The following is an 11606-nucleotide window of genomic DNA, read 5'->3' on the forward strand; positions in this document are numbered from 1 at the left end:
TATATAGTATCAAGCTTAGATTCGAGCAGAATGTTTAGTTGATCGCTTAAAATGAGGTGTAATAATGACTTGTTAATCAGTGTTGTCTGCTTTATTAAATGCTAATTTTACAATCTTAAACTTAATTACTCTCCCATTTCATTTATCTTATGACAATAAATATTTTTGAGGTAACCAATAATAATTTATTAACTGAAAAATTAAGATCACACAATAAACAAATAATAATTTTTATTTTTTATTTTTACTATATGAACATTGTATGGATTAATATAATTTTTTGTATCTGACTATCTGCCCCCCCCCAATTAGTTGTAAAAGTAAAACACCGTTTTGTCTTATTTTATTTTTAATTTTAAATCAACTAAAACCATTGAATTTTTACTTGATTATATAATTCTAAATAAGATTTTTGTTTTAATTTTATTATTTTTATTGTGCTGGCGCAGAGTTAGACACACAGTCGGTTTTTAATGGGGGAAAAGCCAGCTCCCCAAAGTGTTTTGCAAAAAATCAAAAACTGCTGCCACACCCCGGTGTCTGCAAGCGGTCACCTGGTTGCACCAAGGGATCACCACACTCTTCACCACATCTAGGCATACTTTGGTGTTGATTTTCAAGCCGACCGGGAAGATGCGGTTGTATAACTGTCTCCGAAAACTTCGGTGAGTTGTGCCCTCAAGCGTTGGACCGTCCGGATTTGCATTCGAATGGTGCTGGCAATGGTTCCGTTGTAATAAATGTTATACAACGGCGCATATCTGATCCTGTACGTCGAACATTGTTTCACTTTCAGACATGATACAAGGCTTCTATAACTATAGGGATTTGTACACAACTGGCTAACTAGTAGATGGACAGCAGCAGCAGCAGCAGCAACAACAACAACAACAACAACAACAACAAAAAAGAAAAGCGGTTTTCATCAAATGAAAATGGTATCATGTCGTCTTTTTTAGGGTGAGAACTTTATTGTCCCACACTCTATATAAAAACGTGGTAAAATCCTAAACTCTGAATCGCATGATTTTTGGAATATGCATTTTATGCAACAGCGTGAATAAAGTTGCAACACTACATGCATTTTAAAACTTTACCATGGACGAATGTGCCACTTTATTTGTACATTACCCATAAAAAAGAAGAAAATATTACAATTCTTAACTAATTCTATACTTATCGCTTATACGCGCCCTGTGAAGTGGATTGTACTAATATAGCAATAACATTTTACACGAAATAGATTATTTATAATTTTGGTTAATCTAACACCATCTCTGGCTGTTTTTAATTCTTCAGTTAACAGGGATTTCAGAAAACACTAGTCAAGTAATGTGGGTTAGAAGTTTGTGCGAATGGAACCACCGGGTTTAATCCTGTTAGATTCATGTCAGTTGGCATAAACAGTGCACATCCAAACTGTGTGGACACTTCAGACGAGTAAATTTAGATTTGAAATTTAAGTGGAATATCTGTGTCATGCCGTGGGTGCAGATGACTTAGGCGGTTATGGCGTTGAAGTAAGTGGGCACAAAACCGACGGATCGACGGAAAAAGCAATCAACAGAGTTACTTTAGTAAATCCGTCTTTTTAAAACGGGGCATTAAGAGATCTGGACATTCAGCTTGGCGATTAGTTGTAGAAACGTCAACTGCCAATGAAGTACGAATCTCCCATTTGGATTCCAAGCGTTTGGCATAAACGGAACGGTCAGGCATCTATTAACGACCGGCCGATGTTCGAAACGTAACCCAACTATTTGTAGTCCATTGAATTAATGAACTAAATGCATTTCATTCCATCTCTCACTCTGTCTTTCTGTCTGTCTCCCTCTCTCTCTTTTTAGAACTCATATATAAGGTACAAAAAGGTTTATATTATAACTCAATAATAGACCTGGAGCTCTTGATTTGACATCAAGTAAAACCTTGTATATGCTTTTAGAGATATTCAATATTTTTCCTTGGTAAAAATGTGAATTAAAGTAAATATGTATAAAATAAATCAGTTCTAGATGTATTTTAATTTTTATACACTGATAAAGCCTCCTCATAAACATCGACGATATTTTTAATATAATATAAATATATATTTTTGAAATGGTCTTCAACAATTGTTTTTTTTAAGTAAAAGCGGTTTTTAAAAATATGTAACTTTTCTCTGAAAAACTCAGTATAACATAGGGGCGGCTATGATTCGGTTTATCTATTTGATTTTTATTTGTTGTTAAGTGCTTAGAGAGGGTTAGCCTGCGGCCGTACGCGCGAGCACACACATGTGTACATACACACACATATACTTAAAGAAACGCCCATATGTACACATACATCTCCGCCTCGGCATGTAAACACATGCACGTATGCGTACATGCATGCATATACACCCGCGCTGCTCCCGCTGACCACAAATTTTCCTTAAGGTGTTAAATTGAGTACGTGCGCGTAAGCATGGATGCGCACATATACAGACACCCGCACATCAACACTCATATACCCATGCGGTCGTATACATGGCCCTACATGCATATATTGATTCAGACATACTTGCATCCCCACGCATATATGTAAGCACACGCGCACATACAGATACTTATATGCGTGAACACATACATCGACATATACACAGCTGCATTCGTATGTGGTCAGCAGGTAGCGGGCACATATAATCTCATATATATACACATATACATAGGTACGTACACATATACATCGTTACCCCCACAAACACACGGACACACACATGGATGCACACATGCATATATACACATACACATGTAACTCTAAGTTGGTTCGTGGGTATATAGACGTAATACTTTCGTTAAATGTAAACATGCTTATGCATAGATATTAGCATAAACTCATTCCCAGACACGTATGCGTAATATTTTCATTAATGGAGGTTTTTAATGGTTTGATGTAGGTGCACACGGGAGCGCCGACGTACATTTCCGCATACATATACACACCTACAGATACACGTCCCCACACGCATGCATGCACACACATATGCATGCATACACGCATACACATATGCACACATACATGCACGCATACATACATCCGCAGAAGATACACACCTACTCTCACTTACGCGCCGATATCTGCGCACGCATATATATACAGATATATAGCGTGACATGCCGTAAATATGGGCACAGGTTCCACACACATATACTTACATACGCAGTAATAAACGCACACGCACCCGGGATAGTGGTCATATGTAGCCATACTTATAGATTGTATGTAAACAATTTCCGTGTTGAGTCGTGGAGGTTGCATGTGGGGTGTGCTGGGGTTGGGCGGGAGATTGGCTAGGGGGGAGGGGAATTGATGCCGATTATTGGGTCGTTATGTGGGATAAAGTTATGTGGTGTTTAGAGTTGGTGGCGATTGGGGGTATGTGTTACTTTGTTGGATTTGGGGGGATTCTTAGGGGGGGCTAAGGTGGTGTAGGATGTAGGGGGAATTGGTTAAGGGGGTTTAGTTGAGTATATGTCATGGTAGTTTATTGTATGTGGTGGGTGGTTGTATTGGATGTATAACTTAGGGGATTTAAGGTGGTGTTGTCTAAGGGATGTGTGTGCTCGCGCGTCAGGCCGCAGGCTAACCCTCTCCAAGCACTTAACAACAAATAAAAATCAAATAGATAAACCGAATCATAGCCCCCCCTCCCGCCTCCCAACCTAAGCGAACACCCAACAGGTCAAGACATACTTATCAAGAAATCATCTCACCAACGAGACGCCAACAACCTAAACCCTAGGACTCGAAATTTAAAGTAACCCCCATCTTCCTACCCCCACATATCTCCCTACCACTCCATGTATCCCTATGCCCTCAGCCACACCAGAGATGAACTTACCAGAACCGCCACAGCCACCTAATGTCCTTAAACTCCAAAACTAAAACATTACGGACATACCTCCTCCCACCTCTTCCCCTTGTTCCCTTCCTCTTTTTCCGCTTTTCTCTCGCACCGTCACCATGACACCACTCACCCTTTCATTACACCATAAACGAACATTTCTGTAAAAGTCTGAGGAAGCTACATTATGGCCAAAAACGGCCGTGTAGCCGAAACAATAATGTAACTTAACAGAAAAATACGGTAATAAAAAATAAAACGCATATTTGCTCTACAACAGTATTGAGCACTTTCTTCAGGTTTTTATTAATTACCATTTCTACTATATATATATATATATACATATATACTCCTATGAATTCGTTTTTTCTGTGTGTATATTGTTATTCATATTAAAAACCCTCTTTTCTATTTATTTTAAAAGGAAATGCAATTTTATTATATATGGGTTGTCGAATCGCATTCACTAGCAAAAGATCTAGCTAATTTGCATATTTTTTTAAACATTCATTTTAATTAATTTCCTATTATTTGCTTCAGTTTTCTAACGGTGTAATCATCCTTAGTTAACTATTAAGTGTAATTATATTCATGCAGATATTCTACATGATTTATACTTGCGTAATAATTGCGTAAAAATTTCATAGTAGATACAAAATTGTTTCTATATATATTTATGTATACGTATATATTTTGTTTAACAAATTTTGCCTACCAAACTTCTCCTAGTGTTTTTGGCCTGCAGACAGAAAACTTCATATGTAAGGTATTTTGAATCCATGCAAAACTTTATATTGGGTTTTAGCCCGGAAAAATCGGTGCAAAAGAATGAAAATTAAAAAAAAAATGAAATTTGCCAGGTGAAGGTCGAACGCCGGTATTACGAATGCATAACGTAGTAGCTATTGGTTCGTGTCGTAATTTTTAACCTTACAGTAAACATGTTTTCATAGCCCAGCCATTGCCGGCAGAGGCAAAATAAATCGTAAGCTGAACGTTTCGGTTTCGATTCTCGGTATTGGTACATGAATCTTTTTTATACTTTTTAAATCATTACTATATATTGCATCCAATCTATCTATCTATCTATCTATCTATCTATCTATCTATATATATATATATATATATATATGATTAGGTTTTTTTGCAAAAAGAATTCCAGCAGAGTTCTCAATTAAAAGGAAAATCCAAATTGTAAGAGCGTATTTATATTTTGTGTACAGAAAGTTGTAAGTTGAGACAGATCATTGGTACCGTCTGTTTTGTGGGTCTCGGTTGGCTAACTCCTATCTGGAGGTTACTTTGGCGAAGGAACTGAGTGTTGAAATGTTATGTACTACGAAATCCTACTCTCCCCACTTTTTGAAAAGATCGACATGGCAGCTCGTGCAGCACTGGCTACCAAAGTCTGTATCACTGAGGACCAATGATCATTTCAAATCAAAAGAATAAACACGGATAGTAACAGTAATTATTCGTTGATAGATTAGACAATTCTGAACATTCACGTTTCTTAATGTTCGTGTCTATGCATGCGAAGTTCATTCATTTCTTATCTCTAAGACTCACCTACTTAAGACATGTAAGAAAACTCGGCCAGTGAAATTCTGTCCCAGATGCCGGCAAAGATTATAACATTGTAGTTACGACAATAATGTTAATAAAAAAAACAGATAGCCAAATTGCTATGTAATCGACTTTCGGCAGATCTTTCCAGCAAGACCACCCAAAAGCAATTATTTATCAACGCCAGACAATTTTTATTAAAAAATATTCGGAAAAGTTTATTTATTATCAAATCAATATTTCTTTTTATGGCCCACAATTACAAAAAGACTCTCACTGAGGTAGAAACAGTATATATGAGGTGACGTCACAGCGAGGAAAAAGGGCAGAAAACATTATAAAAAATAAACGTGTCCGAGAAAATAGTCCGTGGTCCGATAAGGAAAAGATGTGTCCTAAAGATGGCAAGATAAAGAGATACATGTTCGACAGGATAGTCTTGTTAAGTACATTAAAGTACGAGAAGGCTTTTGACCAAAAACACAGGGTGTTATTCAGGAAGTATCTGTAAATAAATGTATGTTGTTTCAACTGAAAAAAGTGAGTCAAATTCTATTTTTTTCTTTTTTCTTTGCGACTGTCTGTACACAACTTATGGAGCATACGTATTTATATGTAACGACTACGTACATATATATATATATATATATATATATATATATATATATATATATAAATATATTTGCACATGTATATGCATGTGTATATGTATATGTACGGATATATATAGAGAGAGAGAGAGAGAGAAAGAGAGAGAGACTTGTATGTAATATACTGGGTTCGTGTAATTCAGAAATTTTCATATAACAATAAGTTTTAAGCCAAAGAGGGATGACTACAAAAGTAAGCTACAAAATTATTGTATTTCATAATTGAGCATTAATATACTGCATAAACAAAACCAATACTTCAAAAAAGGTATTGATAGCAACAGAAAGTGTATTTCATTTTAAGTTACAATTGTTTCCATACCAGTGTGACAATTTCAAGTATTATGGCGTTTGAAAATTTTCACAACCAGCATTTCTTCAGACTTCTTGAATAGAAATAAAATAAAAAAAAACTCTTTTTAAAAAATTAATTATGTGAAATAAAAAAATATAGAAATCTAATTAAGGAATTCAATTTTCACATGCTTCTTTTCCCTTAAGGGAATTTTTCTTTAAACGATATACAAATTTTTTAAATGGCTATCGTTTTTGTGGAAACTTCTTATGACTTGGTTTTTAAATAAGGAACCGAAAATTAGGTGATATATTAATATTTGGATGCGCTTTTTTCAAGGAAGATGCCTCCAAGGTAAATGTTTTTTTTTTTCACATGCTTCTTTTCCCTTAAGGGAATTTTCCTTAAACGATGATCTATTATCAAGAGTGTTTTTTTGAAGAAGTCTGAAGAAATGCTGGTTGTGAAAATTTTCAAACGCCATAATGCTTGAAATTGTCGAACTGGTATAGAAACTATTGTAACTTAAAATGAAATATATTTTCTGCTGCTATCAACACTTTTTGAAGTCTTGGTTTTGTTTATACTTATATATATATATATACATATATATATATATATATGTGTGTATATATATATATATATATATATAAGTGTGTGTGATTCTACTAGTAGTCTTTTTAATAGAGGTCAAGTGAACAATTCTAATGACTCTCCATGTCAGTAATGATTAGAATATTTATTTCAGTTTGCACAACGATATCTGATATCTTGCCTCACAAATGTTCTGACTTGAATCACAAAAACAGTGTCGTCAAACAAACGTTATTTTCAAATAGTGACAAAATGATGAAGTCTGATCCCTCAAACCGATATTGGTCACATGTCTAACATATTGTTTATTTTTATTACCTTTTATTCATCTTATAATCATGATTCTAAAGGTTCTTGTTTATATGCCTATGAGTAAAATATGTTCATTCAATAGAATCTCTTAATAACAAGACTTTTCCTCGAACATACAAGCTGATTACTTCATTATTTAGCTACAGGCCCTGACACTACAGGTCCTAGTAAAATTGACGCTTGTAAATTTCTATTCAAATCTATATACTTATAAAACTCACATGACCTTGTAACGAGTGTTGTAACCCAACATCCGGTTTACGACTTCCGGTTTCGCATGCGTACATAAACAAATAATCAACGCGACAATAAAACGTATTGTTTTACTGTGTTCGTTTTCAGTGTCTAATTGTTTTTTTTTCGCTTTTAAATTATCCAAATAAACAATAGTTAATACTTTATGCATTTTTTTTACATTGTTCATTTCCGTATTACGTTTCATTTATTTTAACGCAATTTTTTGACAAATAAATCTACTTTAACCCGTTGACAACCATAACAGAATTTTACAACAGTTATTTACCCAGCGCCTTCACTTTTTTTAATTTGCGTTACAAATAAATAATAAACGCGACAATAAAACGTATTATTTTATTGTGTACGTTTTCAGCGTCCCAATTGTGTTTTTTCGCGTTTAAATTAAAAGATATATCCAAATTTTAATTTAAATTTAAGTATAATAGTATCTGTTCAGTGCACATTTACCTATAAGTATGGCAAACCACTTATAATTCAATTGCTGTAAGTTTGTTTGTTTTTCAAAAATAAACAATCATAAACAGTACGACTCATAGAAATCTATCTATATTCTTTTTTCATTTTAATATACTTTCATAGAAATGTTTCTGTTATGTCACAAAAAAAACATTTTCTTTGCGTCACAAGTGTCACGCTCATATATTAAGTCCATAGCTAATATAACACAATGACCCCACGGGTCACGGGTAGTCTAGTACTATATTAAATATTTTTAATTGTCTATTTTTTCGCTCAGTTTTGGTAGTAATAAGTCACTGGTTATCAAAGACGGAATGCAGATTGCGGATAAAAATTAATTAATTTTTCAAGTTGAAGGTGGGACAAACACCTTGAAGATTAGAGATGATCGTTCGAACAGTGCAAAACTTGGTTCTCTGAAAGAAACAAGTTTTGTACTGGTTTTACGATACTCCCCGATCCTCACCGCAAAATTGAAGTATTATTTTTCAAAAGTCAACATTTGTATATATAGGATGTCCCAAAAGAAGCTGACGGGTTTTAAATTTGATTGATTTACTCAATACTAAAGTTATGCTTACTAATTTTCATATGTGTATCTCCGTTATCTTTTGAGATATAGTGAGATATCATAGTCTACTTATTCTAATTTTATTTACACAACTTAATCTAGGGTACGTTTTTCACAAGGTGTAATTTTGCTTATGAAAAATGATGTTACTCAAATGCCCATCATTTTCATTTTCACACTCTTGTGCTCTCTGTAGGGCATTGTCAAGCATATCACTTAGTGTTTCAGGGCTTATGGCCCTAATTTCCTCCTCTATATTGTTTTTAAGGGCATTTATTGTGGCTGGTTTGTTTGCGTATAGCCGCTCCTTGAGGTAACCCCAAAGGAAGAAATCTGCACATGTGAGATATGGCGAGCGGGATGGCCAATTTATCTCACAGCCACGAGAAATTATTTGATTGCCGAATACGTCCTGGAGCAGATTTAATGTTTCTCGTGCCGTATGCGCTATTGCACTGTCCTGCTGGAACCACATTGATCGAAAGAACCGAATTTGCATTGATCTCCTTCTTACTGATGTGGATGGATCCTCGGCCACACTCACTGCTAATTTCTGACAATTCTAATAACTTCATGGCGTACGGGGTCTAGCAGATTTAGGGAGGTGACATACAGACCCTTATTCATGAAATAGAGCCACCATAGCTTTTATTGCATTGGGAGTAGGGGCATTTCTTGTATTGAAGTTTCGTCGAAATTCTCTTTGAGTTTCTGATATTGACTTATTCAACCGAAAATACGACTCTACGATAAATATCCGCTCCTCAAAAGTGTAACGATTCATGATGACCTTGGAAGGGTTACTCTAGATAATCTGAAAAGATAAAATAAAAATATAAAAAATTAAGAAAGTTATACATTTTTTAACCATGAGCTTCTTTTAGGACAACTATATATATATATATATATATATATATATATATATATATATATATATATATATATATATATATATATATACACTTAGAGAGTCACCACTTTTCAAGGCCGGGAGGCAATTCAAGGATAGGGGTTAAGTGTTTGGCAGATGGTAAGACAAGACCAGTAACGGTGAAGCTTGAGTAGAACCAGATTATTTAAATGGACGAGTCAATAGGAATTTATTCCTATTAGATGACCATCTTATAGTTAGACGCGAAGCAGGCACACGATATTTCGTTCCACACACGAGAAGTTCTATGAAAGAAATGATGCTAATAGAGGGAGTGAGGAATGTTAATGGCGGCTGTTTCGTCTAGGTGAATATTTGTTGTGAACGTTTTACGAGGCCATAAATTGAGGCTCAGTCGTACACTTACCATAAAAGTATCGACAGAGTAGAGATAGGCTCGCAGCGTCTCTCTTTATTAGAAAAGATAGTTAGTGTATCGATATAGAGATATAAGATAAAGAGTAATTGCTGATGAAAAAAATTGAAGTCAACTGTGTTAATGGATTTGCCAGGTGGACTATGGGACAGACAGCTTTAAGATAGATGATGATGGTTTAAACTAGGACAAAATTTGATAATATGCGAGAATCTCTCAGACAGAATTTTTGAATATTGAACTTTGAAATGATTATTTCGTCTTAAATTGGAAATGGCTATGTCGTCTTAAATTTATTTAGCTTAATTAGTAGAATTAATTGTGTAAAGGCTTAATAGATTAATTGAAAATTTTCATATATAGTTTGAGACAATACATGAACCATGATGTTAGATTTTTTTCCGCAAGAAGTGAAGCTCTGTTGGGCTATAATGTGTTGTCACTTTGATAGTGTAATAGTGTATTTGCAGAAATCACTGAGAACCCCTGATTTTCTTTGATGACGGGAGTGAGAGAGGACATAACACTATGATAAAAAAAATTAAAAATAATATCTAGCATAGTTTTATATTTTGTGAGTAAGACGAATGTAACGATATTACTTAAGGCGATAGGAGAAGCAGTATTGTGAATAAGAATTATAATCGAAATGGTAAGGGGTTATAGGTTATGGTGTTGCGTTTAGAATGCTACTGCTATTTATTTTTTACAATTTTATGTAGTAGAGTCAAATAAAAAGATAAAATGTATTGTTAGTCTCAGTCACTTTAGATTGGGATGCATAAAATAAAATACGTTTTTAAAACTAATGTCATTGCTGTAAAAATATTGTGGAAAAATCGACTTCAGATCTTATTTTAACAGTAATTCCGCATCTTGCAGCCTTTCGCTGTGATTACGAAACTGAATACACACACATACACACATAATCTATGCCTATCTTGTTACAACATTATCAACTGTGCAATTACTAATAAAATTAAAAGTATTGAAAATTAGTAATAGTAAAACGTGAACACGGGGCTGATGCCAAATATACATAATATGCATAACAAACGGTGAATATGGTGAATGCTATAATAGTTAAATAACGAATAATTTAAATACAAAGTGCATCAGAAATAACGAACAATATAAGAAAAACTCCACACAAAAGAAATTAAGTAGTTATGGCGATATATATATATATATATATATATATATATATATATCTACGCCGAGTCGTAGGAATTTGCAGGTTTGTATCTCGAGCGTAGTAATTCACTAGGAAAGTGCGCCCCCCAGTCTTAAGAGTCATGCGTCTAGGAAAAGGAAAACTCTGATGTAAAATTCTGCGTCCTACTGTATACTCTGTCCTGAGACAGTTAGCTGCACTGATAAAGGTTAGCAGTAATACCAAAGAGTGTGGTTGATTCTTAACAAAGCCGTCGCCACTATAAACAAATCATCTTCGTGGATTTCTGAGCAACTTAGTTGTTGTGGCAAAAGCTCATACGTCGAAATCGATGGGGAAGTAAGTCATATATATATATATAGTCATATATATATATAAAGGCTGCAAGTTGCGGAATATATATATATATATATATATATATATATATATATATATATATATAAAGTGCCCCGAAAAAGTTTACAATACACATTTGAAACTGTCAGTTGCAAATGATAATGAAACTTTTTATAAATATAGAAAATGTATTGAAACTAATATAGGAACAGTAAG

The sequence above is a fragment of the Euprymna scolopes genome, chromosome 16, assembly GCF_053919585.1.
Source record: "Euprymna scolopes isolate OS-2025 chromosome 16, ASM5391958v1, whole genome shotgun sequence".
NCBI lineage: Eukaryota > Metazoa > Mollusca > Cephalopoda > Sepiida > Sepiolidae > Euprymna > Euprymna scolopes.